At 48.4% G+C, this 24,079-nt stretch overlaps 1 protein-coding gene across 4 annotated transcripts in view; it reads right to left on the bottom strand.

Moving 5' to 3' along the window:
* The window catches only part of ARHGEF9 (Cdc42 guanine nucleotide exchange factor 9), a 219,510-nt gene that overhangs the window by 148,677 nt on the left and 46,754 nt on the right, over positions 1-24,079 (bottom strand). Inside the window, exon 1 of one of the 4 annotated variants that reach the window (XM_069867779.1) lies at positions 2,843-2,933. The exons of the other annotated variants lie outside the window; for them this stretch is intronic. The gene's annotated coding sequence lies outside the window, so the exon portion shown is untranslated. Of the gene's footprint in view, positions 1-2,842; positions 2,934-24,079 lie in introns of those variants that run through there. 4 annotated transcript variants of the gene reach the window in all.

Genomic DNA, 24,079 nt, shown 5'->3' with positions numbered 1-24,079 from the left:
TTGGAGCCCCTGATCCAGTGGGAGGTGTCCCTGCCCATGGCAGGGGGTGGGACTGGATGGGCTTTGAGGTCCCTTCCAACCCAAACCCATGATTCTATGAGTAAGGCAGGGCTGTGCAGAACTTCTGAGAAGTCTGTCTGAATTCCAGGTTTAGATCAGCGTGCCTGAGCAGAGCAAAGCCCAGGGAAGCTATTCAAAGCAAATTTCTGTTGCTGTTCTTTAGTAGATACACAGAAAATAGTATCAGGCTAAAAAAAAGACAGCTGAAAACCCATAATAGAGGTTCAGTGCTCATGAAAATTGGTCCAGCGTTGCTCTAAATGAAAGGCTAAGGTTCTTCACCATATGGCAGGCAGCTTAATGCGTGTGAACAGATCAGACAGCCTTTGCTTAGGAGTAAAACAAGCCATTATATATTTTGGTAGCACGTTTTCAGCCAGTAGACCAAGATGATAATGTTTCACACTGACATGCTGAAATGCAGCTAATTCTGGGGTGGAATAACTCATTTGTTTAACAGAGTACACCAACATGATCCAACATGTGAAGGACTAAAAATTAACTCACCAACAGGAACAGCAGGCAAACCCTGCATTAAATAGAATAGAGCTGCCTGCATTGGCATCTGGCCAGGACATCTGGACCGATGTGCCTCGGCTTGCAAAAAGTGATCAGAATTTGTACAGACCGAGTGTCCCCAGGACCTTGGCTTCATAGCGCAGCCGTGTGAGCGCTCCCAGCAGCCCAGACCATCCAAGCATGGGAGCACTGTTCACCCGTCAAACCCCTCGGACCACAACCACCCATCCCTGGGGAAGCAGGCTCCATGCTCACAAGCAATTGCAAAGATCTCTGATGCATTTATCCTCTTTGGATCAGTTTTATATTATTGTTTTGTAACCATTTTTAACCTAGAGATACATGGAGTATCTTCACTACTACTGAGAATGTTAAACTGCTCTAGAAAACAGAAATTGCAGCTCACTCTTATTTTTCCCTTACTAGAAGGAGCAATATTGGGAAATTCCTGGGTAGAACCTGCTTCAAAATCAGTCACTGGAGTTCCAATTTCCCCCACACACATATTTTATTTTTCAATTCCCCCCAAAATACTGGCTATTCAGCAGCCACTATAATTTCTCTTTAAGAGAAGGCAAAGATTAGACTAATCAGAACAGAAGAACAAAGTCTCCCTTATTGCCAGCAGCAAGAAAGGAAGCTGGGAAGATAAGAGGGACAGAAAGTGTCAAGCCTTGTGCTATGTCAATTAGGAAAGCAGTTTGCCCGGCACCGCATCCCCTCCCCACCAGATCTCAGCAGTCACCGGGGAATAAAGGGAAAAGGATGAAAGAGCCACATCCAGCTTTTCCATCGCCGCTTCTCTTTCAGCAGAGTAATCTCTGAAAAATGTAAACCGGCAAATGGGTGAAAGGCGATTTGTGTTGCTTAGACACTGGCGGAGAGAGGAACAGTGCCACGCTGACGTGCGTGGCAGCGGGGAAGGCAAAGCCTGGGTGCTCAGAGGGTAGGAGGGGGCAAGCAAACCCCCCAGAGTGCTGCTGGGTGGTAGACAAGCCTTAACTAGGACCCTAAAGAAATGTGCTGTCTGACAGGCTGCTGGCTACACCCTCACATGATGCTCGTAGTGCCAGCTTCTGAGTCTTTGAGAAGCATAAACCGCTAAGCTCCTGTTTGTGTAAGTATTAGAGAGGATGGAGGGCAGGAACGAGCTGCGCAGGACATCACGGAGCTGGTGGCCGGGCACCAGGAGAGAACAGGCAGTGATTTCGGCGCTGGCTCCAAAACCATCCCCGCTGCCAGGAACATCTGCTGGGTCCCCCAGCGAAGCCCAAGCGGAGGGGCTGAGCCAGGTGACGCCAGCAGCCTGCACGGCCCCACGCTGCCAGCCACCCAGAGTGAGTCCCCAGCACCGGAGCAGCCCGCAGGGATGCCCCGAGGTTCCCTGCAGGATGGAAAATGCCCCAGGATGGGCAAAACAAAAAATACCCTGCAAACCCCATCCCAGCGCAGAGAGGGAAATGCCCTTGCAAAGAAAAGCTGTATAAGGAGGAAGAGGTGAGGAGGACTATCTCAATAACAACTGCATCTCTTCATGGGGAAGTTTCTGAAGGAGAAAAAGGGACCCTTGGTGAGATGCAGGAACTTCCACGCTTTCCCTCCTGGCAGACTCAGCCCCTCTGAGCTGTTCTCGAGGCAGAGCGAGGGCATCTGCCAATCGGCAATATTTTTGGTTTATTAAGCAGAGCTGTCACTGTTTAAACTGCTTTCCTGAAGACTCCACACTTCAGAGGAATGTTTTACAGTCTGATGTAAGCAAAGGCAGGGACGTTCCCGGCTCGGCAGCAAATTCGGGCTCCCCCCTCACCGCAACTCATCATCCCCAGAAGGGGCACATCTGACAGGTCCCAGTGGCAGGAACGGTGCCGACAGCCGGCATCCCCATTCCGATATTGTCCTCCTTCCAGCCTTCTCCCGGAGCTGTCACACCCCACACACGAGCACCTGGAAAATCTTTCACTTTCCCCCACAAAGCCACCAGTTTGCCCCAATAAAACCCACCAGTTTGCCCCAAAAAAACCCACCTCCCCAGCCCCTGCCAAGCGCCGCTCCCCACTTCCCACGCCTCAGCGCATGCAACCCCCCTTCCCTTTCTTTTAATTTCTCCTTCTGCTCAGCAGTTTGGGAATGCAGAGCCCATAAAATGGCTACAGAGTGATCAATGGTTTCAAGGACAGGGAGTAAAGGAGGAGTCAGGAGATAGGACGGAGGCTTATTTTCCCGTCAAAGTACTGCAATAAGAGGAAAAGAGAAAGACAGCTACCTGAACTCACCATTCCTGCTCCATCCCTTAGCCACTGCATCTTGCTTCTGATGATGTCCTTATTATCAGGGAGGGGAAAAAAAAAACCCTACTGCCTGGCGAGAGCTGGCAGGAAAAAAAAAGAAGCCCCCCACCCCCACCCTAGCCTGGAGCTTTCACTCAGACATCGCTCAGCCCGGCAATCCCGTGCCTGTCAAGAGCACGTTATTAGCAGCCTCCTCACTACCTGGGATCCTAGTTATTTATTTCAGTCACACACCGAGCAATTCCAGGGGAGGAATTCTTTCCTTTCTTTCCCTGGCCATGCTATGAAATTCTGCAGGAAGGGAGGGAGAAAGGGGGGACCTATGAGAACTTGGGGAGGGTCCCCATTGGTGCTCAGCACCCCTGGCCCCGGGACTACGGGACTCCCAAATCTGCAGAGCTGGCACATGACTCCATGCTCAGCATGGGGCTGGGGATTTTGCTGACTTTCAAAGGGCAGTAAGTTCTCACTCTGCTCTCTGCATGCAGGATACGTCCCTTTCCCACTGAAACAAAAACCTCCCAGCCCAGGAAAGTGCTGCATCCAGCCAGGATTATGCCACCTCCCCCCCAGCACCTGCACTCTGCTCCCTGCTTAAGGGTTTCCATCCCCTGCCCACTCCCCTTGCTTTATCCTGACTTTCTGGCCAAAGCAAGGAAACAGCAGCCCCCCACACAGTTAAAAAAGACAAGACACTCGATAAGCGTTCATCATCAGCACAGCCACCCACCACGCCGGGGTAGACGAGATCAGTCTGTCTGGCGCTGGTTAGAAGAGGCGGCGATAGCATATGGGATGCGTACAGCCAACTGGAAACAGGACTGAATCCTCTCGTTTCCTCCAGCCGGGACACGTATGTTGACATGGTTCTCCCCATTTTTATGGAGGAGATGTGGAGATCAAAAGGAGTTGGCCAAGGCCATGCAAAGAGGATGCTGCGCTGCCGCTGCAAGCCTCTGCCCATCCTCCTGGAGCTGACTGCCCGCAGGAAGGGGCAGCCCATCGCGAGGACTGACACACACCTGAATACAGCCAAAATACCCCACTGGTAGCCCTGCTGTCTCCTCTCTGGCAGCTGATGAAGTCCACAGCTAGCTTCAGAAGGCTGGCAGAAATCGTGGAGACAATGTGGCTGATATCCTGATCTGGATACAGAAGCCCTCAGCGAGAAAGTACAGACACTGGGCACACGGAATATACTGCATCCACAGACAGGATATACTGCAAAACATCTAGAGAAGCTACAATCTCCTCCACTGTATTTGCAAAGGATTTAGGGTTGGGTCTAAATAAGGGTTTTTTCCATGCACTCCTGCCTCAAGAGCAGAAGGGCATTTAAACCTCCTGCTTGTGACCTCCGGAGAAGGCGAAACTTTTCCTGCAGCTGGAGGTTTTGAGTCAAGAAACAACACACAGCTCCTCGTGACTGCCTCTTTCTGCTAGCCCTGCGCCGTTCAGCAGGATGTGCGAGGGATCGGAGCCGAGGTGCCTTCACTTGTTTATTTAAATAGGACAGGACAAAAGTACAGAGTGAAGGGATGCTGCCCATCATCTGTGCGTCACGTGGACCCCACGTAGCCTGCTCTAGTTACATCAAGCCATATTCCATCACCTTTTATATAGGCAGTGACAGCCATCATTACTCCTTGAGATGGCTGACAAAGAAAGAGTCAGGAGGCAAATGCTTATAGATGTCCAAACTCTGGAATTCTGCCTAAATTTCCTATATTAAGTGACAGAACCACCAGGTAACCTACTGACATGCAAAGGAGGACTCTGGCCTGATAATCTCACCTCTGAAAACCATTCTGGAATTCATGTCTTGTCAATCTGGGTCTTCTCCCCTCCTTCCTCCTCAGGGAGAGACTAGGCTCGTAAGGTGTGATACAGTGATGGCCATGGCTTTGCACAGCCCTGCTTTTCACAGAACTCAGAGGTACATCACCCAACTGGGATGTCAGTCACATACGGGGCAACTCTGCTCTTGTGAAACCCCATCTGGAGCCCTGCATCCAGTTCTGGAGTCCTCAGCACAGGAAGGACATGGAGCTGTTGGAGCGAGGCCAGAGGAGGCCACGGAGATGATCTGAGGGCTGGAGAACCTCCTGTACGAGGACAGGCTGAGAGAGTCCTGAAAGGGGCTCCTGGAACGCTGCGGAGGGAGTCTTCATTAGGGAGTGCAGGGAGAGGACGGGAGGGAATCGTTTTCAGCTGAAAGAAGGGAAACTAAGATGAGGTTTTAGGAAAAAATGTTTTGCTGTGAGGGTGGGGAGGCCCTGACCCAGGCTGCCCAGAGCAGTAGTGGCTGCAGTGGTGTTCAAGGCCAGGTTGGATGGGGCTTGGAGCAACCTGATCCAGTGGAAGGTGTCTCAGCTCATGGCTGTGGGAGGTTGGAATTGGACAGTATTTAAGGTCCCTTCCAACCCAAACCGTTCCATGATTCCATGAACTTCACCAACTGATTCAGAAGCTGAAAGGGCTGTGGGGAGCTGGGACACAAAAAACTAACAGGCAGACAGGCATTCTGAATGCATGGGCATTGTTTCCTTCAGTAAATTAGGCTAAAAATCAAAGCAAAAATCACTTTATCTGTAATTGAAGGGTAAACGTTTTTTGTACAAGGAAATATCAAAGGAGAAATCTGCTTTAGTGTCAAGTACACACAAGAAAGACCCTCTTAAGCACAAAACCACAAAATCATCTTTAAAATATGCACTGCATGGTCCCAGTAACCCCACTATACCTCAGCCATGTTACACTCATCCTAACCTCAGGTTGTCTGGCACATCCCACCCTGTTGCTCTAATTGGTGAAGTGGATCTGGAGGAGGAGGAGGACAAATTTTGTTAAGGCTAGTTAAGCACAAGCAGAAATCATACCGATTCCTCTCTTCCTGCTGTCAGCCCTTGATTAGGCCTGTCAATAAGGCTAATATTCCACCCTTTCACTTCCCATCCCTTGTTTACGCTAAGCCGATTTGCGAAGTAAACCAAAGGTTGCCAGGTTAATTCTTGCTCCCTGTGAAGGTGACGAAAGGCAAGAAGGAGCAGAGATTAGCCAAATCCCTGAATCAGCATCAGTCTACACACAAATCCAGCCTTGCCCGGATCACTGGGGCAGCGATGCTCTCCAGCATGAAATCTCAAAAAGAACCCAGATGAGTTTCCCCTTCATTGCCTCCCTCTCTAATCCAAGCACTTTGGAGCAAGGGGACCAGACCCAGAGCCCTGCCAGAGCAGAGGGTGCAATAGGAAGAGCCACCTGTGGACCTGATATTGGACTCGATGATTTTGAGGTTCCCTTCCAACTCAGGACATTATAGAATGAATCACAGAATCAAAGAATAGTTTGTGACAGAAGGGACCTCAAAGCCCATCCAGTTCCACCTCCCCTGCCATGGGCAGGGACACCTCCCACTGGGTCTGGTTGCTGAAGGCCCATCCAACCTGGCCTTGAACACCTCCAGGGATGGGGACAGCCACCACCGCTGTGGGCAACCTGGGCCAGGGCCCCCCAATCCTCATTGTGAAGAATTTCTTCCTAATGTCCAGTCTAAATCTTCACCCTTCCAATTTAAAGCCACCCCTCCTCGTCCTGTCACTCCAGGCTCTTGTTAAGAAGTCCGTCCCCAGCTCTGCTGGAGCCTCTTTCAGCACTGCAAGGCTGCTATAAGGTCTCCCCAAAGCCTTCTGTTCTCCAGGCTGAAACATTGGAGCAACCCTACAAGGGAGGAGAGCCCTGCTTTTCAGGAAAGGGCACTGTGCGTTTGCTTCTTTGCCGGACATTCGAATGGGGACACTGCAGCCGAGCACACGTGAACACACGGTGGGGAGCCCCACCAGCACACACTGGACACCCAGTTCTTCAAATGACACAGCAGTCAGTCACACACAGCCCTGTGGAGCAGTGCCTAAGGGGAAACAGAGGAGACCAAGGGGAGAACCCATCCTGCTCTGCAGCTTCTTCACCAGGGGAGGAGGAGGCACTAAGTTCTTCTCTCTGGCCACCAATGACAGGACCCAAGGGAATGGCAGGAAGATGCCAGGGGAGGGTTAGTTTGGACATTAAGAAAAGGTTCTTCCCCCAGAGGGTGGTGGAGCCCTGGAACAGCTCCCAGGGAAGCAGTCACAGCACTGAGCCTGACAATATTTCAGCAGCATCTGGCCAAGGCCCTCAGCCCCACGGTGTGAATGTTGGGGTGTCCTGTGCAGGGACAGGAGTTGGAATCGATGGTCCCTTTGGGTCCTTTCCAACTCAGGACATTCTACAATTCTGTGAACTTTAAGTGTGTGATATTTGGGCACACAGTTTGCACTGCAGGCTCCTGGGCTGTGATTTACCTCACAAAATAAGTGATTTCTCCTACTGATGATAGTGATTAATTCCATATCACCTGAAATAATTTGAGGAAATCCCCTATTTCCAGAAAGGCGCTGAAGACGTAGACAACAGCAGAAGGTGCTTGCAGCTATCCTTCCTCCACCTACTCCACCACCTGCAGAAGGTGGGGATGTGTCACAACCAGCACATTCAGCACACTTCTGCCGAGGTTCTCATCAGATGGAGCTCTGCCAGCGCTGCCACAGAGGCCCCAGGGCGCATTTGCACACCTGAGACAACACAGAGCAGTGCCACATGAACAGATTTTGCTTAGGTGAGCAGAGTGGTCCTTGGTTTGCCTGAGGGCTTGCTCCAGAAGTCCCCTGTAAGAACTCCTGTGCTTCTCATCAACAACGCATCATCCCACTCATTCTCAGAAGAGCTGTGGTCATATTTTATCTGTCACAGACTCTAAAAGTCTCTTTCCCTACAGAATAAGGACCAAAGCCAGCTGGCATGTGTCAGCCTCAGAGAGCTGCCTCCAGATCCCCAATGCCTGCACTATTCGTTTCACCACTCGATCTGGATCACCCAGCTTCTGGGATCATCCAGCTGCTTGCTCTACATCTGCACAGACTATTCAAAACTTCTTGCGGCACGGAGCATTCTCCTAATCCACGGAGGACTCGGGGAAACTGCTGCCAGCCCATCACTGGATCATAGAATCACAGAATCATCAGGTTGGAAAAGACCCATCAGATCACCTCACCAGCACTACCGGGGTTTGCAAAACCTGCTGGATTTTCTGAATGCTATTCCAGCATTGTGCCTCTTATTCAGATGGAGCTAGCACTCAGGACCAAGGCACAATCTCCATGGCTTACAGGCCATATCACAGAATCATAGAATCATCAGGTTGGAAGAGACCCACAGGATCATCAAGTCCAACCATTCCTATCAATCACTAAACCATGTCCCTCAGCACCTCATCCACCCGTGCCTTAAACACCTCCAGGGAAGGTGACTCAACCCCCTCCCTGGGCAGCCTCTGCCAGTGTCCAATGACCCTTTCTGTGAAAAAATTTTTCCTAATGTCCAGCCTGAACCTCCCCTGGTGGAGCTTGAGGCCATTCCCTCTCGTCCTGTCCCCTGTCACTCGGGAGAAGAGCCCAGCTCCCTCCTCTCCACAACCTCCTTTCAGGGAGTTGCAGAGAGCAATGAGGTCTCCCCTCAGCTGCCTCTTCTCCAGCCTAAACGCCCCCAGCTCTCTCAGCCGCTCCTCATAAGGCCTGTTCTCCAGCCCCCTCACCAGCTTCGTTGCTCTTCTCTGGACTCGCTCCAGAGCCTCAACATCCTTCTTGTGGTGAGGGGCCCAGAACTGAACACAGGATTCGAGGAGCAGTCTCACCAGTGCTACACTCAGCCCTGAAGTTGTGCACAGCCAGGCACCTAACCTGCATTTGTCCTGCAACAGAGCACAGCCCCAGACTGCACGCCCTGTGCCTCCAGCCCGAGAGAACCATCCCATGCCTCTGCCTGTGCAGCAGCTGGCTGCACATAAGGTAATGCCAAATCACGAGTCCATCAGCATCCTGGCTTGGCTCAGCCATGAGGTGGCCAGCAGAAGTAGGGAAGGCATTGTCCCCCAGTGCTCAGCGCTGGTGAGGCCACACCTCAAATCCTGGGTTCAGTTTAGGTCCCTTCAGTACAAGAAAGACATTGAGGGGCTGGAGCAAATCCAGAGAAGGGAAAATGATCTTCCTTCTAATGGTCCAGTCTGGGGTCCCTGCTGACTGCCAAGTGACTGATAATCCTAATGTGAGATAACCTCATCGATGAGTAGAGATTTGAATGCAAAGACAAGGTTTACCTGGAACCTGCTCAGATTACCGGTGGTGACTAATCAAAGGACTATAATTACTGTATTAATGTCACTTTTCCATGCGTAACTTTTTTCTCCTAATTACTTGCAGCTGGAGAGTGATTCAAAAGCAAAGCAAATGCATCTGAGCAGGACACTTCCTATCACATCGCATGTCTGAAAAAGCAGAGAGTAATCTCCATCCTTGTACCTCACCCGATGCATTTGGAGCCGTGTAAGTGACACACGAGGCTTAAACAACATTCCCACTGCAATCCACTGTCCAATCCAATATGTGCAGACACCCACCCTGCTCTCCCACCGTTATATACTGTGATGCTGATCTCTGCTTTGAGATAGATCCAAAGCACAACATTGAGATCCCAAATGTAAGGGTTAATTTTGATGCAACCTCCGGGAGCAGTGAAGGAAGCACAACAGCATTACAGGATTTTATCTGCCTCTAATCTCTTTTCTTCACTATATTATATCACATCACCAATGAAATCTCCTTTAGATCTTCAAAGGCCTCCTTTCTCTAATCCCACTGTAAGAATGATGCTATAAACAGCTCTCTGCATGGGGAAACTTTCAAAGTCACTTCTCTCCCTCTCTTGCTGCTGCCTTCACAAAGGGATTCACAGTGGGTATCACACCTCACCTATAAGGACAGGCTCAGAGAGTTGGGGTTATTCAGCCTGGAGAAGAGAAGGCTGTGGGGAGACCTTAGAGCAGCTTCCAGTGCTGAAAGGGGCTCCAGGAAAGCTGGGGAGGGGCTCTTGATCAAGGAGTGCAGGGATAGCACGAGGGAAACGGTTTTGAGGTGAAAGAGGGGAGATTGAGATGAGATCTTAGGCAGAAATGTTTCCAGTGAGGGTGGGGAGGCCCTGGCCCAGGTTGCCCAGAGCAGTGGTGGCTGCCCCATCCCTGGAGGGGTTCAAGGCCAGGTTGGATGGGGCTTGGAGCCCCTGATCCAGTGGGAGGTGTCCCTGCCCATGGCAGGGGTGGAACTGGATGGGCTTTGAGGTCCCTTCCCGGACAAACCATTCTGTGATTCTGTAATTTCCCTTCCTTTGCTTTTTACCCACTCTTTCCTTCCTCCACCTACAACATTCGCCAGAGGTGTCAGAGAACATTCACCAGCAAGTGCCTCCCCATCGCAACTCCAGCCCTGAATTGCCTCATTCATGTGTCACACACGGCTTATTTCATTACTGTGGGAGGCAGATGTTCTTCATCACACATTAAAGAGCACAAATACGTTCTTGCAGCCATTGTCTCTGCTGAACTGCAAAGAAAAGGCACCAAACCCTACAGGTTAATTACTGAGAACAGAGGGGAATTTGTCTAACCTCTACCAGGAATTAGCCAGCCTGGCTTTATAAACCAATCAGCCACGCTACGCAGCTAGGAATTATGTACCTTCCTTCAGGAAAAAAAACAAACCCTATGGAATGCTTCGATAATGGCCCAGTGCCTCTCAGATTAGCGCAGCAATAACACGGTGCTTCAGGCTCTTGTAAAGCTGTATTATTATTTATGCCACATTACAAGATTGTTTGTTCTATAATAGGAGGTGACATCTTCAGAAGCTCGAGATACCTGAAGTAACTCAGACACTGGGGTAGTTGTAGTCATAAATTACAGGACCTGAACAAGTGCATAAAAATCATTTGCTCGGATGTAAGCAATCAGGATCTTGCATTTTGCCACAGAAAGGGAACAAGATTATTATCCCCCTCTCGCACCTGAAAAACAGGGCCATAAGGTCTCCCCTTGACTTGCCCAAGGTTGCTGTCATGGTTTAGCCCCAGCCGGGCCTGATTTGGTAGCTGGGTTCCCTGTTTCTGACTCTGATTCTACTGTAGCTCAAACCAGGACATTTACACAACAAAACAGGGGCAGAGACAGGCAGTAGAGCCCAAAGTTAACTCTCTTTGCTCCAAACCACTTCTGCAGTTCAGATCAGCCACATAGAATCATAGAATAGTTTGGGTTGGAAGAGACCTTAAAGATCATATAGTTCCAACCCCCCTGCCATGGGCAGGGACACCTCCCACTGGATCAGGGGCTCCAGGCCCCATCCAACCTGCCCTTGAACACCTCCAGGGATGGGGCAGCACAACTTCCCTGGGTAACCTGGGCCAAGGCCTCACCACTCTCATAGTGAAGAAATTCCTCCTTGTATCTAGTCTAAATCTACCCCTCTCCAGTTTATACCCATTCCTGCTCATTGTGTCTCTCCAAGCCCTTGTAAAAAGTCCCTCCCTAGCTTTCTTGTAGCCCCTTCAGGTACTGGAAGACCTTTACAAGGTCTCCTGGGAGCCTTCTCTTCTCCTGCTCTTCTTCTAGCACAAGCTGGAGTTACTTCCAAATTAATGATGCACATTTGGCATTATTAATTATTGGGTATATTTATATTTAGCAGGCACAGTGTAAACAGACACCAGTTGAGCTGCAGGCAGAGGTGCCTATCACACACAGCTCGATCCTGTGGGAATGGAGGTAAATGATGGAATAGAACACAGCTGTGCTGTCCACAGACTCTCCTCAAGGGACTTTTAGGATCATAGAATGGTTTGGGTCAGAAGGGAACATAAGGTCCATCCAGTCCCACCCCTGCCATGGGCAGGGACACCTCCCACTGGATCAGGGGCTCCAAGCCCCATCCAACCTGGCCTTGAACCCCTCCAGGGATGGGGCAGCCACCACTGCTCTGGGCAACCTGTGCCTCACCATTGGTTTTGCTTGATTTTAGTAACAAAATGACACCTTCAGTTTTTGAGAGGATGAAAACAAAATATAACATTTATGAAACCCTCATGGAAATCATAGTTTGGAAACCTGGTTTTAAAAAGCAATTTTTTAATAGATTAAACTATTTGGTTCCCCAACCAGGATCGACCAGGCTCACAGATTTCCTTCCACCCCCTTCCACGCTGTCCTGTGGGATGGCCAGGGTGAGCTGCAGCCCGTTCCCTCAGAAGGCCAGGGGAGGGTTAACTGAGATATTAGGAAATATTCCTTTACTGACAGAGTGGTGAAGCCCTGGCAGAGACTGCCCAGGGCAGTGGCAGGGTCTCCATCCCTGGAGGGGTTCAAAAACCATGTGGCCATGTCACTTTAGGACGTGGTTTAGCAGCCACAGTGGGGTTGGGCTGATGACAGGGCTGGATTTGCTGAGAGGGCTTTTCCAACCTTAATGATTCTAAGGCAGCAAAATACGCAAGTCCCATATCTGCCTCCCTTCCAGAACTGCTCCTTTGCCAACTTGCCTCCACGGTTTGCATCTTGTTTACTATTCCTGTTTTCTTCTCATCCCCATCTCACTGACAGGACGACTCATGTCTCAGCCCATTTGATTTGCTAATGCCTTTCAACTTTTTTCCAACAGTGGCATTTTTAAACCTCCCACACCTGCTTTAATTAAACCCTGGCAGTCTGTTGCCAAGGAACACACTCTGTTGCCAAGACCTCTGCTTTAGAAGCGAAAATTAATAATCTGCAGTCAAATTAAACTCTTGGGGTGATGAGGAAAGACACCCCACTTCATCTGCCTGAGCCCAGTAAGAGACTCCAGCATCCAAGCCTTCTCCTTGTCCATCTGTTACCAGCATTGCCCCAGTTCTGCTTATTCAGGGAAAATCCTATGGAGATTAAAAAAGGAATAAAACAAAATTTGAAAAAGAAAAGGCTTTACAAGTAGCACAATGCTCATATATAAATTCATTTCATTTGTGTACTTAGAGAGAGATCTGCAGCCAAAAAAAGACTTTTTTAAAAGAAACTCTGGAGCTTAATATTACTGTTCAAGAGATCTATGGGGAACCAAGAGATGCTCTTCTGGGTCACATTTTGAGGTCAAAAAGGACTAGCAAATCCAAATCACAGAATCATGGAATGGTTTGGGTCAGAAGGAACCTTAAAGCCCCTCCAGTTCCAACCCTGCCATGGGTTGGGACACCTCCCACTGGATCACGTTGCTCCCAGACCCATCCAACCTGGCCTTGAACACCTCCAGGGATGGGGCAGCCACCACTGCTCTGGGCAACCTGGCCCAGGGCCTCCCCACCCTCACAGCAAAACATTTCTTACTAAGATCTCATCTCAATCTCCTCTCTTTCAGGTGAAAACCATTCCCCCTTGTCCTATCCCTGCACTCCCTGACCAAGAGCCCCTCCCTGGCATTCCTGGAGCCCCAGTCAGTACTGGAGGCTGCTCTAAGGTCTCCTGGGAGCCAAATGCCCCACAACTGTGCTCCTTCCTCTTGTCTGGAGGGATGTTTCCTTGCAGGACCCACGGACAGAGCCTCCAGGGCCCACAGCTTGGCCATGCTTCATGACTTAGGGCCTCGTCCAAACATCATCAGAAGCCAGACCTCAAGCTTCTGTCTGTCCCCTCTACCCCTCCCAAACTGGAGCTGGGTGCCTCCAGACAAGGCACCTCAACCTAGTCCTACACCCACAAAATATTTCCTCTACTCTGGAACAGGAATGCTCTTCCTCCCATTGAGATATCTGCACTGGCAGAAACTACAATGGTGAGATGGCACGGTGTGATCTAGCCAAGGCAGAAATCCCACTGAAGTCCACGGGATTCCTCCTTGAATAACAGCTTTACAGCTTGGCTGTCAATAAACAAAGGTATTGTACCGAAGGCAAATAGATTGGTCTCCCGGTACCCCACATCTCCATCAAGTAGGGGAAAGCTTATTGAGCAGCTTGTATTTATAAAGTTATGGCCACAGTTCATCAAAATGCACACAGTGATGTGGCAAAGTCTTTCATATTCACTCATTGCTCTCCTAGGTCTTGCACTTAATACAAGCTGTGACCTGTGGCTCTGGATCCAGAGCTTAAGCAACCTGGTTTGTCGCCGTGTTTTCATGGCTTCAGTCAATCTGAGCAACAAGGATGTGGAAAGAGACCCTCAGCCAGACACACTGCGCAGAGAGAAGCACACACTGGGGTAGGGAGGGCTCCCAGAGCAGCCAAACCTCAGCCCTACAGGAATGGGATGTCCAGGGGTGGACACCCAGGACAAGGAGAAGCGTTTTGACCGTCTTCTCTAGGATAATGTATATTTAGTCCTTACATGCATGTTTTTCTAATGTGCCTGGGTCAGGTCAATCTCAAGGTTTCTGGTGCCTTCCTGTTCACGTCCCTCTCTGCTTTCTCGTGCCTGCTGTCAGCTGCACCAGCCAGAGTGCAGCTGGGCAAGCGAGACAGGCAGGGAAAGGAGCAGCTGGGACCAGCCCCAGCCTCACCAGAAGAACTTCTTGTGCTGGAGCATCATCTGCAGCTCCAGTCAGCATAAGGAAACCTCTTTGCTGAATCCCTCTATTAACTGGAACTGTTGACTTTCAGAGTCAGGGAAATTACCCAAAGAGACACTCTCCTTCAACAGCTTGGGCTGCTAAAGCATCATGAGGTTTCCCTTCTGAGAGAGCACTACCTTGAGTCACTCGCTGGAGTCAAAAGAAAGGCAGAGACTCTCTCTTCCCCACCTTTCACCCACAGAGCAGTGTAAATTCATCTGACAAATAGCACTGCAGACCAAAGACTGCAGCTTTCAAAATCCACTGAGCATGCTGCTTTCAAGACCAGGCTGCTTTTCAAGACCCCTCCAAGTCCCACAATCCCCTCTTCAGACTTTCATTGACACAACAAGTCCATGTGTCTTCTGTGCAGGAAAGCGTCCAACTTGTTTCGCTTTCAAAACTATCTAAAATTCACTTTCCGACACTGCCTTCCTTAACACTTCCATCCCTGCTCCCCTCCCTAAACCTCCAACTCCTTGCTGGTCTCCTTCGAAACTGTTAAACCTCATCTGCCTACAATAATCACTACCTCAATGCCTTAATTCCAAATGAAAGGAGATCCCTCTTGGGGTTGTTTTATTATTGCAGAAGAAACAAGGCCGTAGGCTCCAAGAGCCTCTATCTTGAGACAAAGCAAGTAGGAAGAGGTCCTGCTCTCCTCTAGTTCCCATCTCTTTTATTAACGCAGCGGCACACTGCGCGTTATGCCGTATCAGTGCAGCGGGGCGTGCGGTAACATGAGGAGACAGGCAGATCCAGGAGGAGCCAAAGGTTTCCCCACGGAAGCCATTTCACAGCAGGGATGCTCAACAGCAAATACAGGGTGTAAAACATGGATAAGGATCATCTGACATCTTCCAGAGCATTTCCAATGTCAGGTCATAAACCAAGAGAAGTCGACAGAGGTCAACACTCAGCAGCTGTTATAAAACTGCAGTCAAATGAATGAAGGGGTTAAAAACAGCTCCAGTACTGCCTGGAAAGCCTTTCTGTAGAAAAGCAATTCCTTTATTAAACACAAATCCTCGCACATACGAAGCCATAAATACGTAGCATTCTCTCCCTCTAGTGGCTGGAGGCTTGGAAATAAAGAGAATGGAAAATGACCCTGCAGTTCCTGGAAATAAATGGAATTGCCGCACTCCGTCCCCCAAAGCCCCTGAGAGCAAGCAATCACCACAGCAGGTACGAAGCCTAGGAAAGGAACTAAATCCTCTGTAACAGTCACGCCCCATAAGCACTGTGTAAAATAGGATGCAACAAGCTGGTCTAGGAGGCCACGGAGATGATCCAAGGGCTGGAGCACCTCCTATGTAAGGGCAGGCTGAGAGAGTTGGGGTTGTCCAGCCTGGGGAAGAGAAGGCTCCGTGTAGACCTTATAGAGACCTTCCAGTACCTGAAGGGGTTACATGTAAGCTGGGGAGGGATTGTTTACAAAGGCTTGTGGTGACAGGACTGGAAACAATGGGTATAAACTGGAGAGGGGCAGATTTACACTAGATGTAAGGAGGAATTTCTTCACTATGAGAGTGGGGAGGCCCTGGCCCAGGTTGCCCAGGGAAGCTGTGGCTGCCCCATCCCTGGAGGTGTTCAAGGCCAGGTTGGATGGGGCTTGGAGCCCCTGATCCAATGGGATGTCCCTGCCCATCACAGGGGGGTTGGAACTATATGATCTTTAAGGTCCCTTCCAACCCAAACTATTCTATGATTCTATCTTAGTTTCGGTCAATGATTTAAAAAAAAAATAAAATTTCAGCCTCAGTACCACACTTTGGGTTCCCAGATTTGGTTACATGACTGCTTCATTTATAGGAGTGCTGGGAGTTGTGGTCACTGTGGCTTTCTGCCACTCAACCCATCCTTTAAGGACAACCAGCATGATGTATGATATTCATTTAAAATAAACATAGCATCATTTTGAAGGACAGCATTATCTAGAAGAAGACAACATAATCCCACTTCAAGACGGTTCCTTTCCAGTAACTGCAATATAGCTCTACCAGTTCATTTATTTTAGCTAAAAAATAAGTTGCAGTCAGTAACTGGCATCCTTACATCAGCATAAAATCTATGTGCGTGGGTATGAACACTGGGTGGATATTCTCAACAACAGCAAAAAAGCTCATATAAAAAGCAAGGGGAAAAGGAAGGAAGCAGTGAGGGATGCTACCCAAGAGGCTTGGGGGTTTTGATTCAAAGATAACACTCTCAAGTATTCTCTGCAGTTTTTCTAAGCTTGCATGCCAAGCAGAAGCAAATCTGAGTCCTGTCAGCAGCTTTGGGAAAAGAGGGTGAATTTGAAGTGGGAAGGTCTCCAGTTTTGCACATATTTACAGAGTCAGGAAAAAAATATCCAGATGGAAAACCTGTTCTGAACTGGCCTGGAAAAGGCTAGTGGAGCTCCCCACACCCCTCTGTCTGTTCCCTCAGCCACTTCTCTCCTGTTTTCCATAAGGAGGTGCACTGGGACAAGCCCAGCAGGGGCTTTTGCAAGATCATGCTTATTGTGTGACCATAACCATTTCAGCATTGATTTTTGAAGAAGTGGATGCAAACCAAAATGCATTCGCCTAAGCAGATGCCAGTAAGAAGCAATGAGACGTTAAAAACCACATTTATGCCAAAACTCCCATTAAACAATATTTAATCCAAGTTCCATTAAGCTGCCCCAGTATTTTCCTGCATCTCCTTCAAGATTCATGAAGTCAGGTCCATCCTTTGCCTTCCAAAACTGTCCATTTGGTACTTTGACTGGCAAGCGAAACTCATAATTAGGTCCCAAATGTGCCACAACATCACTGCTGAGTACAAGGGATTATACAGAGGTAAAGCCTTTAAGAGCACATACGATGTGAATTCAGAACACCATCTATCGCCTTCTGGAGTGCTAAATATACACATATTTTACTACATACTTGTCTACTTAGCTATCTCAGGAGCAGTCTGTATCCGTCCCTAAAGAAGGCAGTTTGCTATTTATATATAATGTGCTTAGCAATTTTTATCACTGAAGTTGCATGGATCTATCCTACGTGGGGCTCTTCATCCTCATAAACTTCAACACAGGAAAAATCTATGCTACAAACTAATCTTTGCAGGTTCTTAGAAAGGCATCCTGTCAGGCGGGATGAGTGTCCTAACACCTCTGAGAGTGTAATTCTTGCAAACTGACAACTTTAACGATGTTTAGAATATGGCATGAGAAATCAGTCATACAGATGGAAAATCTTCCTGAATTGCATCGACAAGAATGGTAGATCTATGACTTTGACCCTTGGTTTTCACAAAATAAAGATGTGCATAAAGTTCCTCAAGAAAGGAATATGCAACTGTGTCATGGGCTGCTTCCCAAACAGTGGGACCAGGGCAAGGGAGGGGATTCTGCCCCTCTGCTCTGCTCTGGTGAGACCAAACCTATAGCCCTGCATCCAGTTCTGGAGTCCTCAGCACAGCAAGGACATGGAGCTGTTGGAAAGAGTGCAGAGGAGGCCACGGAGATGATCCAAGGGCTGGAGAACCTCCTGTATGAGAACAGGCTGAGAGAGTTGGAGTTGTTCTACCTGGAGAAGAGAAGGCTGTGGGGAGACCTTCGAGCAGCTTGCAGTGCTGAAAGGGGCTCCAGGAAAGCTGGGGAGGGGCTCTGAATCAGGGAGGGCAGGGGCAGGAGGAGGGGGAACAGTTTTGAGGTGAAAGAGGGGAGATTGAGATGGGATCTTAGGAAGAAATGTTTTGGTGTGAGGGTGGGGAGGCCCTGGCCCAGGTTGCCCAGAGCAGTGGTGGCTGCCCCATCCCTGGAGGGGTTCAAGGCCAGGTTGGATGGGGCTTGGAGTCCCTGATCCAGTGGGAGGTGTCCCTGCCCATGGCAGGGGGTGGAACTGGATGGGCTTTGAAGTCCTTGTCAACCCAAACTATATGACTCTATGACTATCACACATGAACTCCCACTGGTTCAAGGGGCTCAAAACTCCAACCAACCTGGCCTTGAACATCTCCAGGGATGGGGCAGCCACAACCTCTCTAGAAGACTTTGTCCTACACTAGAAACAAAGCAGTCATCTTCTACAAGGAGATGAATTTTGTTTATTTCAGAGAGGCAAGAGTGAGCTAACTTTTCCATCTCAAAATAAAGCAGATCATTCTCCAACCACATTCCAATCATGCCAGCAATTCTAATTGATGCTCAGGTGTATTTTCTTACATTTCCTCCAAAACATTTCCCAAGTTTTTTGAGCTTGCTAAACTTAATGGAAACCAAAGACAAATTGGACTTTGGCAAAGACTCCTGGAACTGCTGCTCATTAGAACGTTTCTGTTAAATTATTTGTTTTGATGCCTACAGTTCCAGATGGAAACCAAGAAGACCATTTTGCTGAGTACTTCAGGACCGGGACCGCTGTGTTTTCAGGAGGGACCCAGCAATGAGTGTTATTCATCAGGAACCTTCTCTTTTATCCAAAGTCCCCAGCAGCAATCTAGACTTTCCCCTCTGACTTTGAGGTTTTAAAAGAAAAACAACGGGAAACCTCTTTCAAAAATCAATTAACTCCACAAAAAAGCACCACCAAAAAACGGAATAAGCACTTCTTGCCCTGTATGCATCACACTCTGAACAGAAAGACTGGATTTGACATATTTAGGCACCACAGTATATCTGCTCAATCTTTCAGGCCTGCCAGTTGTTGTTCCATTCATAGCTCCCACTCTTTTCCTTCTTACATTATGCTCAGGCTCTATTTTCTGACCATACATAAACCTCCCAGACTCATTTTGGTTTCAAAAACTGCATGAGGAGAGAAAAATCACAGAAATCATAGAATGGCTCATTACGATCACTCCCTCAATTCCATTTTTTTTTTAATTGTCCCCCCACCCTGCTCTTTCCCTTGTATTTCTGTTATTTTTAACATTAAAGAACAGCTCTGGTCCCCATCCCACATGGGACCAACTCCGGTGATACCCCAGGGGTTCTCTGCTCGTACTGACTTTAAGCCTACATAGAACAGCCCAAGCAATAGGGCTGAGCTCTGATGGCTGTTAAGCATTCGCATTTTTGTAATATTCATAATTCTGAAGCGTGTAAGACCTCAAATAATTTTACAGTCATTTACAAGAATTATATACAATATTCCCTTTCACTGAAATGGAGCTGGTTGTACAAGCAGCTGTTACTTGACAGACCAAAGAAAGACCGTACAGTAGATTAAGCCCCAGTGAATAATCAAATGCGTGTTGTGCCATTGTCATTAGAGAATCACAGAATCACAGAATGGTTTGGGTTAGAAGCTGCTCTAAGATCTCCCTGCAGCCTTCTCTTCTCCAAGTTGAACAACAACAGAGCACAACACCAGAATAAGCACTTCTGTCACAATCCTCAGAGTCAAAAACCCACAATCACTGCAGATTTAACTTGAAGAAAGGCAGTGGGATTGTTTCTGAGATGAAAACAGCACCTTATCTAATCAAAGAATGGTTTGGATTGGAAGAGACCTCAAAGCCCATCAGTTCCACCCCCTGCCATGGGCAGGGACACCTCCCACTGGATCACGTTGCTCTAAGCCCCATCCAACCTGGCCTTGAACCCCTCCAGGGATGGGGCAGCCACCACTGCTCTGAACAAACAAGGACCATCGAGTCCAGCTCCTGTCCCTGCACAGGACAACCCCAACATTCACACCTTGAGTCTGAGGGCTCTGTCTCCTTCTGCAAGCTTTCCCTGTAAGTGTACAGGTTTCAGTAATACCTTCAAATATCTACAGAGTTCATTGACAAGGAGTTATCCATGGTGATCACAGGAGGGGTGTGTTTCTGGCTGCTGGGGGACACCAAGGGACACAACAACAGCTCCATGAGAAATGCTAACCATCTACAACTACGGCTGTTCATGAGCACGTTCATAAGAACAACAATTTATCCTTGATGAAATTACTTTTTTACTTTGTCCGCTTGCTTTATGTGTTCCCTCAATGAGATCAGTGCTTTCTGGAGTTTAGGAAGACTGTTGAACCCTGAAAAATCAGTGTTGGTGAAGCTTGCTGGAAAGCTACCTCTGGTATCTTCACACAGTACACTACATTTATTATGTTGCTCACACAGTCTTCCAGCATATTTAATCACTTCTCCCTGAAAGCTATTCTCCCACTGAGTGTGCTAATTGTTTCTCCTTTTGAAAGTTACAGTTAATAACCCTGAGACTCCAAAACAGGTATCAGGTAAGTATTAGCAACAAAAGCCTCACTGCATCATTCATTTAACATGACTTAGAGACCACCCCAAAAAAGAGGAAAGCATCGGCCCGTTCCTCATCCTACCATGACACTGCCATAATAAGGCCAATCCTGCCCCATGATAGGACCTCATGCAGCTCCTCCTGAGAGCAAATCAGCTCCTTACTGACACGAGGACACTGGGTGCTCCTGGACATGGAGATGGACAAGTCTGTGCCCACAAAGAACTTTCAGTTGCCCTCTGTGCACTGATATTGGTACCTGGACAACTGCGCAGGAGGCACTAACACTCTTCATCACAGTAGAGTTGCCAAAGAGCCAGCGTGGTGATCAGTGCATCTCATTCCTCATCTGCCCAAGCTGCAGTGATCGTGTGACACCTAGTTGGAACCCTCTATGACCCTTGCTCTCTTTCCAAAGCCATTCAGCAAAAGCTGAACATTTAGTGTCAACCTTCACTGTTACAGAAGCGTTTTCAGGCTGAAAACATGTCCCATAATATCACTTCCAGACTCTTAGCCAAGCATTGGGAATCTCAAATCATCCCTGGGCTCTCATTGCTTCTCCCACTCCGATCTTCTTAAGCTGCTCTTTCAGAGATGAGAGATGCTTTTCCCTTTAACAAGGCACATTCCAACAAATCAACACATACTTTTCCTTCAGCAAGGCTCTTGCTCTTATTCCCAGACGTGCATTCATGTACATCTCCCTCCTGCTTTGGAAATCTCATTTGAAACTGTACACGAGAACATTTTTAAGATTCATGAACTGATACGGTAGGAGGGAGAGAAGAAAAAAGAAAGCTGCCTGAGTGTCTTTGAGCTGATGAAACAGCAGGACAAATGCCTCACATGAAAACACTTCTTCAGTTCAAACAATAACTGAAAAATATTGAATAGTCTCTCCAGGTCTGGTTGGAAATAAGAAATGCCCTGGGAAGGCATGCAAAATGTTGCCCCCAACAATTCTCCAAAGCATCCTCCCTGCAAAACTAGGACCACATGAAGCCAGGGTGACCATGGCAGCGGGGTTGGAAGTGGATGATCTTTAATGCCTCTTCTGACCCAAACTATTCTATGGTTCTATGAATCTGAATGCAGTCTCTATACCACACAGAATCATAGAATCACCAGGTTGGAAGAGACCCACCGGATCATCGAGTCCAACCATTCCCATCAATCACTAAACCATGTCCCTCAGCACCTCATCCACCCATCCCTTAAACCCCTCCAGGGAAAGTGACTCAACCCCCTCCCTGGGCAGCCTCTGCCAGTGCCCAATGACCCTTTCTGTGAAAAATTTTTTCCTAATGTTCAGCCTAAACTGCCCCTGGCAGAGCTTGAGGCCATTCCCTCTTGTCCTGTCCCCTGTCACTTGGGAGAAGAGGCCAGCTCCCTCCTCTCCACAACCTCCTTTCATGTAGTTGTAGAGAGCAATGAGGTCTCCCCTCAGCCTCCTCAACAGGCAGATGAGGTGCTCAGAGGTATGGTTCAGTAGTGGAGAACAATTATTGGACGTGACGATCTCAAAGGCCTTTCCAACCAAATGATTCTATGACTGTGCCACCCGGATCCCAGGTGGAGTTGCTGAGTGGCAGTTAGAAGGATCATTCTGTAAGCAGAGCCACGTTGCTACTGGATGTCACTCAGGGAAGAAACATGAAGCTCCACAATACATTACTTGCTTCCTTGTCTCAAATCTAGCCTTAAGCACCCTGAATACAACGGGATATGAAGGACTAGGACAAGACAGACTGTCAAATCCTGGACAAGTATCCTGCCAAAATTCTGCCTTTTGGAATCAAGCCTCCACTGAAACCATCTCAGGACCTGCTTTTTTACAGCAAAATGAAGCAAGCGACTTCTACAGCTATCTGTATCATGCCTGGGGAAGGCACGGGGAGGAACTCCCAAACAGCCTGCCACTGAGATTAGAATCATAGAATCATAGAGTCATAGAGTCATAGAGTCATAGAGTCATAGAGTCATAGAATGGCTTGGTTTGGAAGGGACCTTAAAAACCATCGAGTTCCAATCTCCCTGCCATGGGCAGGGACACCTCCCACTGGATTTATGGTTGGACTCGATGATCCAGTGGGTCTTTTCCAACCTGGTGATTCTATGATTCTATGGATCAGCCCCGTCCAGCCCAAGCCCCATCCAACCTGGCCTTGAACACCTCCAGGGATGGGGCAGCCACAACTTGCCTGAGCAACCTGTTCCACTGCCTCACCACTCTCATAGTGAAGAAATTCCTCCTTATGTCTAGTCTAAATATATTAATTAAATAGATTACTACATTAATTAAATATATTCCTGATGATTTTTCATCCCTCTCATGCCGCCCCTTCCAGAACCACCTATTTCTATGCCTGCCCACAGCAACGGCTGGTGATGCAGGAGCTCATGAGGGTTTTCAGGTCCAACTGTACAGACCAGGCATCGGTTCACCTGGAAAAAGGACATTCAATCAGATTTTTGTTTTCAAGGCTTCTTAGAAATAGACAGGAGGAGCTAATATTAGCTCTTCCAGGAATAGTAAGGTGACTAAAAAGAGAACAAAGGTGATAAAATAGACTGTCTGCGGGAGAGATTTTATTCCTCCAGTCTCTTCTTATCCTCAACAGCCTCTGCCTTTTGTCACCACTTGATGGAAGATCCGGATAAAACCTTTGGGTCAGCTCTGCGACGCTCGCGGTCAAAGAGGGAGAGGATGAAATGCACATCAGCTAAAACTGATTGCTCTGGTAGGTTTGGCCCTTCAAATATACAGCAGTCGATAAGGAAGGGAGAACCTCCAGCCAGCTCAAGCAGCTCTTCCCATCCGCTTTATTAAAGACCATAGATCACTGCACACCAGGGTGATAAGCAATAACGTGAAACACTTTGCATTCCCATGAAAACCCTCACTCTAAAACCCCAAGGGACTTTAGAGAACTGAACTGAACATGCATTTTGCAGATTCTCTGTTCCAGAGATGCTACCCGAAGAGGCAAAGGTAGGCTTGACCCAAATCCCAACAGCCCACATAGAGCTGAAGCGGGATCCTGAGCTCCAGCATTGCCTCTGTGCAACCAGCGTGTGTTTATCACACGTTCAGGCTCCCGCTATCTCCTTTTCCTCATTTCTAACCCCTCTACACTGTATTGAACACAGGATTCCTGGGATCTAATGAATGCTTCCCTTTCTGTGTGTTAATATTCCCAATCTCTTTTGAAGAGACCATCTTAAATGATCAATCCCCTGATGGCTCAAGGTTTACACTTCGTTCACCCTGGCCATGAAAGAGAAACACCCTACACTGCAACAAACTGAAATGAGTGATTGGAGCACTGGGTGCAGTTTTGGGCACCACAGGGCAAAAAAGACCTAAAGCTACAGGAGAGTGTCCAGAGGAGGGCACGGAGTTGGGGAAGAGTTTAGAGGGGAAAAATGTGAGTAGCGACTGAAGGCACTTGGTCTGTTCAGCCTGGAGGAGACTGAGGGGA

Source organism: Phaenicophaeus curvirostris, chromosome 13 (genome assembly GCF_032191515.1).
Source record: "Phaenicophaeus curvirostris isolate KB17595 chromosome 13, BPBGC_Pcur_1.0, whole genome shotgun sequence".
NCBI classification, from domain to species: Eukaryota; Metazoa; Chordata; class Aves; order Cuculiformes; family Cuculidae; genus Phaenicophaeus; species Phaenicophaeus curvirostris.
The sequence above is the reverse complement of the archived record's forward strand: the minus strand, read 5'-3'. Positions and strand labels throughout refer to the sequence as shown.